Consider the following 8,435-nt stretch of genomic DNA (forward strand, 5'->3'; position numbering starts at 1 on the left):
CAAAAAGAGAGTGAAAGTTTAATTGGGGAATAGTCTTTTTATCTTAATTCAACCCCTCCACCCCTTCTTAAGATAAACTGAGGCCATTTTTCCAACATCCTATTCTTGATAACTCACTTCTCTCTAAAAGGACAAACTTTCTGGAATGATAAAATGAGGTCGCATGAATGCCTTGAAAACACAGTCAATCAAATGCTTTTTTTTTTCTTTTTCTTTTTGAACCTTTTTTTTTTATTTTGAAACTTATTTGTTTTGAACTTTACTCGTTCTTTTACGGCACTCCCACCAACGTGCAAGATGAGTAATTTCTGATTGAACGGTCTTGGAAGTCCAAACTCAGGAGCACAGGTCGCTTAAGCAAACGGACCAATGGCTTGCACCCACATTCCGGTGAAAGTTGAATAAGCAAAGCCCACGTGTGGTGTCGCTTGTAGTGTTAGGGTTCAACAAGCGATTCTCCTCAAATTTCAGCCAGCCCACATCAATTTAGACTTTGCACCTTATGCTTCAGGGTCATACAGTGCTCAATGGAATGCCCCAGGGATCCTCCATGATATACACATGTTGCGTTCAAGTCGTATCCTCTGAAAAATGGAGGTTGAGGAAACCTAGTAGGGGTTATGGCTACCATTGAATTATCGAGTAGATATGAGAGCAAGTTTAGCATATGACATCGGAATTTGGGGTGAATCCTACAGGCTTTTTGCTGCAAAATTCCTTTTTGGTTGGTGTTTCGGTTCGTGCTAAAGGTGGTGTTTAGCATTGGTTGTGTCGTAGACAGGCTTTGTGGTTGATTTAGGGATGACCTTTGTGGATAATTGGGTGGTGGGTAAGGAGATGGGTTGTTATTGGCTGAGTAATGACATTGTTGGGTTGGTGGGAAACTTGGCCATATAAGAATGGCAGTCACAGCATGGGTTTCTCCTTCATCCTCACCCTCTTCATTTGCCCCAGTTTTCTCATTCGTCCAAGCAGGATGACTAAATTTTCCTCTTTTCGGACCCACATCGATCCTTTCACTGGCAAAGACCAAATCCGCAAAGCTTTGAAGGTGCATAGCCCACCATCTTTTCATAGTAGAATACCGATAATGTGTCTACCATCATGATTATCGTCTCCATTTCCATCATTGGGGGTACCACTTGGGCTGCCAGATCCCTCCACCTTTGGGCGTATTCTTTGAAAGATCTGTGCCCCCTTTTTGCACATGTTCTGTAGTTGCATCCTATCCGAAGCCATTATACTGACACTGCCTAACAAAGGAAACCATTAGGTCCTTCCAAGAATGGACTCGGGAAGGTTCCAAGTTAGTGTACCAGGTAACAGCTACCCCAGTAAGACTTTCTTGGAAGGAATGTATCAGCAATTCCTCATCTTTTACGTATGCCCCCATCTTTCGACAATACATCTTTAGATGGTTCTTGGGGCAAGTAGTCCCCTTGTACTTGTCAAAGTCCAGAACCTTGAACTTGGGAGGGGTGATGATATTGGGTACTAGGAACAACTCTCCTAGGTTAGCAAAGGCATAATCTTCTCCTCCTTCAATGGCCCCGAGCCTTTCCTCTAGATGATCCAACTTTTCCATTTCTGCCATAGCATAAGGGTTTTTACTTGTTGCAAGAGGTGTAGCTGGGGGTGATACTGAGGGCCCTCCAAAGTGTTTTGCAGGGGTATACCACCAACTGCTTGCTCTTCAGTGGCATATCCGAGCCAAGGCTCGAAGTCGGCTAGATTGTGGTGGGGAATTTCATGTGTCTCCCCCACGGTTTAAGAGACATGTACATGATCAGTTTGGGGTTGTTGGCTCTCAATGGGTATAGGAGTGGAGTTATTGACATTCTTATTGGGAGTGTACGCCACATTGGGTGGTGTATAGTTGAGAGGCAAGCCATATGGCGGGAAGGCGTGCTCGTTTTGAATTTGCACATCATTGGGTCATCCGTACTTCCCAAATCTTTGCCTACCATATCTGAGGTTGGACGATTCATTTGCTTGAGGCCAGATGGGGGCATCGAGTTCACCTTAGCGACAGCGCTGGTAGTGGCAACTGCAACTGCATTGGCTTCCATTATTTTCCTCATGCTCATCATGGCCTCCATCATCGTGGCCATTTTCTCTTTCATGGCCTCCATGTCGACCTTCATCTTCTCTTGTACCTCCTCCACTTTACCCATTACTCTAGCTCTAGCACGGGTTCGGTAAGGGCACCGTAAAGCACGTTGTTTTTTCTTTTTTATAACAATGATTAAGTTCGTTTTTTTCTTTTTTTTTCAAGGAAAGAATTCAATGAGCAATGCAACCAATGAACAACATGGATGTATGCGAATGATGCACAGTTGAAGTATTGCAAATTTTTATGCAGGATATGGGGTTGAATCAATTTAGATTTTCAACATGGTCCATGACATCTTCGTCAAGGTGAAACTGGAAGTAACATGGACATCGACAATTCTAAATGTGTTTGGCAGTAGACGAAGTAGCGATGTAACTCGATCCATCTTTTGCCCCAATGTTTTTTGCAAGATGGTTACTTCCATGCTTCAACTTGACTTGATGAACCTTTTCGTAAAAGCATGAGCTTGGTTCAATCCCATAATCCAAAGAATGACAATTTGATCGCCAATACATCGACAACATTTCATAGAGATGAAAGAATCGGGAATACGTATGCTATGCATGGAAAGTGTAATTATGAAATTGAGATGCCCGAAGAAACATCTTTTCTTAGTTAACCATGCATTAGGTACCATGTTCAATCATTTTGCTTTTAAGTGAAACGGGTTTATGATCCCAACATGGTTGGCTCATGGTACCAAATATATGCAACTAAGAATACAGCGTGAATTTTCACGCTTTCCTTTTTTTTTTTTTGCAGAGGAAAATGCAAGGATCATGCATGAGGGAACATGAAAACAAAAGGTATGCAGTTTGTAGAACAAAAAGTATGTTGAATGCATATGCATGATGATGCAATGACTCATGCAAAATATGATGCTGGAATTGATAACGGGCAAATGCAGGAACAATATGTTCATTATGATGCCATGAAGATACGCTCATCCGATGCATGATATGAATGCATTTACGGACACGAGAGCCCTGAAAAATTATCTCTTCTTACTTGCACACTTGGGGGTGCAGTGCCCTATGTGTGCAGTTTAAGAAGGTGATATGGATCTTCCGGCTTCCCATGACAAAAGACGAGACCAACATACAACGTGTGTGTGACGACATGATGTAGACGCGCAAAAGCATAACACGGAGATGCACATAGCATGGCAATATCCACAAATAATCATACAGCAAAGGTGTACATGACATTTAGGTTTACATGCATAGCAGTGTTTAAAAATGGCACGCAACGTGTTTGCTCTGTGCCCCTATTTTAGGGACCTATAGGATAATATCTAGGGGTCTCTAATAACTACTCTCAACGATCCATATCTCACATGGCTGTTTTCTAGAGGTATCATCACTCAAGATAATAATATTGTGGCGGTATGGAATACCAGCGACAACACATTATAAAGAGAGAAAGCTCTAGACGATGTTTCACTATTATCAAGCAAGTCGAAGACCTAGCATGACCATAGATTCACCTCCACTCCTTAGATTTCCATGAACCCGGGTATAGGGCCCCTTTTTACTCAAACCCGTGGGTGCTTAGAATGCGGTGTAAAAATGTGGAAAATACAACATTTATTATTTTTACACAGTTCAAGAAAAACGCACACACAAAGTTTCATAATTCCACATTTTCCTAAAATAGGCCAAACTCACAAAAACAGTCCCCAGTGGAGTCGCCAACTTCGCAACCTACCCTTTTGCGGGTGAGCGAGGCGAGGCTCACGGGTGCGTCTTCCAAAGGAGGAAAATGCGTGGAGTCGTCATCAATGTTTATTTATGGAAAACGTCGGAAAAACCGAAGGAAACCGGTCATGAAGAATATTCTAGATTCGGGAGTTGTATTTACGTTTGAGGAAGGTATTAGCACCTCTCACGTTTGTCCCAAAGGACAACATCCTTAAATTAGGATTGTGTGAAATTGTGTATCTAAACTCTTATATCTTTTCTTATTTTTGAGGTCGACAAAAGTGGGGCTCTTGCTCCTACGTACCCTCCATCGAAAAGGAAATCAGACCTACATAGTTCTTTCTAAAGGGCGAATCAAACGATTCTTTTTACTTGGAAGATGGTCCTTTTAAGGCGTTGGACCTTAAAATGATCCATTTTAACTTGGTGAGAAAAACTAAGGTACCGAACCTTAAAATCCTTTTTAGTTATTTTTTGCGGACAAGATTGACTTTGCAAGTTGATTTTAGCCTTAGTTTCACTTTAGTTATTAGTCAATTCAATTAAGAAAGAGAAATCCCAAAGAGAAACGTTTGATTGCTTTTTTTGGTTTATTTTACTAAAAGATATTTTTGATTATTATATTATTATTTTACCTCTTTTTGGTTTCCAACGTGGTTACGGCATGACCGAACAGTCGGATTTCATTTTAACAGAAATTAACGGATATTACAAATCAAATGATCGGTGGAAATTTATTTTATTTTTTGATTAGGCGAGAAAATGACTTAAGTAAATGACTAAAGCACGTCAAAAAGGGGTACGGAAAGTAAATGAAACGAAAATAAAAGTACGCGAAACAAATGGGGACCACCAAGGGTATATAGAATGAATTGAAAAGTTCGATTTCGGGAACTTACCGGTTGAAGACCAAAGAACGACGAAGAACGAACGACGAAGAACGGTTGAAAATTTTCGCGAAATCACCGACGGAAACGTTACGAAAGCACCTCGGCTTGGATTTTCTACATGGAAACAATTTTCCTCACTAATTTTAAGTGATTACAAAGTACCAGAAGGGCTGAACCCCATTCTCCTTCACTCCTCCCCCTATTTATAGGAAAATAGGGGAGGAGCTTGCCACCCAGCTCGCCCAGGCGAGCTAGGTTGCTTCCTCCAGAAGCAACCGCCTTCTAGAGGAACATCCTGGAAGGCCCAAGTGGGTCTGGTTGCTATTTGCACCCTCTTTTTACTAAATACACCCCCTTTTCTTTTTTGGTGATTCTTTTTCCGTAACTTTACGAAACTTTATGAATTTCGTAACGATATTTTTTTTCTTTCCGTAAGGTTACGGAACCTTACGGGTCATGTAATTACTCCTTTTTTAGCTTTCAGAATGTTACGGAAACTCACGGATTGCGTAACAATACTTCCTTTTGATTTTCGACATGTTACGGAATTTCACGGATTGCGTAACAATGCTTCCTTTTGATTTTCGGCATGTCTCAGAACTTCACGCATTGTGCAACAAAGGGTGCCAAGTACCTCGAAGTGGTCAACCAAAGGTTGCATGCCATCAAACAATAGTCCCCGGACGAAATTAGGGTATGACAGAAGGCATGCAATGACTGAAGACATTATTGTCTTCAAAATGTACATGAAGACATTGTCTCCTTTTGAAGGCATGCAATGACTGAAGATATTGTCGTCTTCGAAATGCAAACGAGGACATTGTCGCCATTTGAACGCATGCAATGACTGAAGGCATTGTCGTCTTTGAAATGTAAAAGGGACAGATGACCATAATATGTCTCTGCGTGCCATATGACTTAATCGTCTCTGGATGGAAAAAGAAACTAAAATACTCTCAAAAACAACATGAGTGAATGACCATGATGGTCTCCGCATGCCATCAGACTTGCTTGTCTCTGGATAGCAAAAAGGGTGCAGATGACCATAATGGTCTCTGCATGCCATCGGACTTGCTTGTCTCTGGAAGGCAAAGGGAGACTATAATAGTCTCGGTCGAAAGACATTGAAGTCTTCGACAAAAGGGGGCAGATGACCATATTTGTCTCTGCATGCCATCGAACTCGCTTGTCTCTAGATAGCAAAGGTGTGCAGATAACCATAATTTGTCTCTGCGTGCTATCGGACTCGCTTGTCTCTGGATAGCAAAGGAGGGTGCAAATGATCATAATGGTCTATGTGTGCCATCGGACTCACTTGTCTCTGGATGGCAAAGGTGTTCGGATGACCATAATTTGTCTCCGCGTGCCATCAGACTCGCTTGTCTCTGGATAGCAAAGGAGGGTGCGGTTGACCATAATGGTCTTTGCATGCCATCAGACTCGCTTGTCTTTGGATGGCAAAAGAGACTACAATAGTCTCGGTCGAAAAGTAAATGACAGAGGATTTTGAGTCCTATGAGTCCTATGAAGGCGAGGACTTTGAGTCCTATACAAGATAAAAGTGAGTACTTTGAGTCCTATGAAAGATAAACGCGAAGGCTTTGAGAACTCTAAAAGACGAGGACCTTGAGTCCTATAAAGGATAAAAGTGAGGACTTTGAGTCCTACAAAACAAGCCAATATGTACAAGTACCAAAGGACTTTAACCTTATGAGAAAGCAAGAGGTTGACTCTTTGAGAAGGCTTCTCATCTATGCACTTATTGCCTAACATGAACATGATTTTTTTGGGATGCAGATGTATGCAACCTTCATGCAAAAAGGTTTCGAAATCATGAAAATTATGTAATGCTCATGACATTCTTTCCTGTTTTTGTGATTTTGATTTTGATTTGATTTTTTTTTCTTTTTGTGGAAAACACAGACTGGCTATTTTTCTTGAAAGATATGATAACTCATGCAACCCCATCCTATCTTTTGCAAACCTCTTCAGGGACTCCCTCAGAGTGTATATTTTGTTTGATTCAATCACTTGACAATTTTAGATGAGGGTAGTGGAGCCGTTTGACACTTAATCAATCAACTGAAATAAGGGTCCTAGGGTCCACCCCCCCCCCTTTTTGTTTAAAACATCAATTACTCTGCACAACAAGAGAAATATAAGGCCTTGGGACCAATCGCATGCACCATTGAAGGATGGCAATGGATCGTTGCACTTTGGTATATGACCAAGTGAAACTTTCTTGATTTAAGGTCATAGAGTGATGCCACGAGTCTATTGATCCCGCTGGGAGTTTGATGGCATGGGCTGATTGTAGAAGCAAGCTTCATGATGATGAATCAAGTTGATTCAAGTAGTTTTGATAATGACAAAGATGATGACAAAAAGCCCAAAGAATGATTTCAAGATTGAGTCAACAAGTTCAAGATCAAGTTTAATTTCAAGTTTCATGAGAGGAAATCAAGAAGATTCAAGAATCAAGAGAAGTTGGATTTCAAGATTCAAGAGAAGATGAATTCAAGTTTCAAGAGAAGAAATCAAGAAGACTTCACAAGGGAAGTATTGAAAAGATTTTTCAAAAACCAAACATAGCACAATTTTGTTTTTCAAAAGAGTTTTTCTCAAAATTTTCTAAGTTACCAGAGTTTTTACTCTCTGGTAATCGATTACCAGTGACAAAGTTTGATTTCAAAAAAGCTTTCAACTGAATTTGCAACGTTCTAATTGATTTCAAAATGGTGTAATCGATTACAAGATATTGGTAATCAATTACCAGTGTATCTGAACGTTGAAATTCAAAATCAATTGTGAAGAGTCATATCCTTTCATAAAAAAGCTTTGTGTAATCGATTACATGGTTTTGGTAATCGATTACCAGTGACAAGTTTTAAACAAAAATCAAGAGATATAACTCTTCCAATGGTTTTCAGGTTTTTCTAAAGGTTATAACTCTTCTAATGGTTTTCTTGACCAGACATGAAGAGTCTATAAAAGCAAGACCTTGACTTGCATTTGAAGAACAATTATTACAACACTTTCATATATTCTTTAACAACCTTTGATTCTCTTTGAACATCTTCTTGAACTTCTTCTTCTTCTTCCTTTGCCAAAAGCTTTCTAAAGTTTTCTGGTTTCCAAACCTTGAAGACAAAAGTGTGCTATATCTTTTCTTTCTTTTCTCCCTTTGCCAAAAAGAATTCGCCAAGGACTAACCGCCTGAATTCTTTTTGTGTCTCTCTTCTCCCTTATCCAAAAGAACAAAGGACTAACCGCCTGAATTCTTTTGTGTCTCCCTTCTCCCTTGTCAAAGAATTCAAAATGACATAGTCTGAGAATTCTTTTGATTCTTCCCTTTCCCATAAACAAAAGATTTCAAAGGACTAATTGCCTAAGATATCTTTTGTTTCCCCTTCACAAATTTTCTAAGGACTAACCGCCTGAGAACTTTGTCTTAACACATTGGAAGGTACATCCTTTGTGGTACAAGTAGAGGGTACATCTACTTGGGTTGTTGTGACTGAAAACAAGAGAGGGTACATATCTTGTGGATCAGTTCAAGTGGGAGGGTACATCCACTTGGTTGTTCAAAGAGAACAAGGGAGGGTACATCCCTTGTGGATCTTTTCTTGTAAAGGTCTACATTAACCCGAAATGGTTTGCTGATACGAGGGCGGAATGTTTAAAGGGGTGGCCTCGATGATTCAGGTTCAACAGGATTTTGATTGAAACCCC

This window comes from Glycine max, chromosome 5 (genome assembly GCF_000004515.6).
Source record: "Glycine max cultivar Williams 82 chromosome 5, Glycine_max_v4.0, whole genome shotgun sequence".
NCBI classification, from domain to species: domain Eukaryota; kingdom Viridiplantae; phylum Streptophyta; class Magnoliopsida; order Fabales; family Fabaceae; genus Glycine; species Glycine max.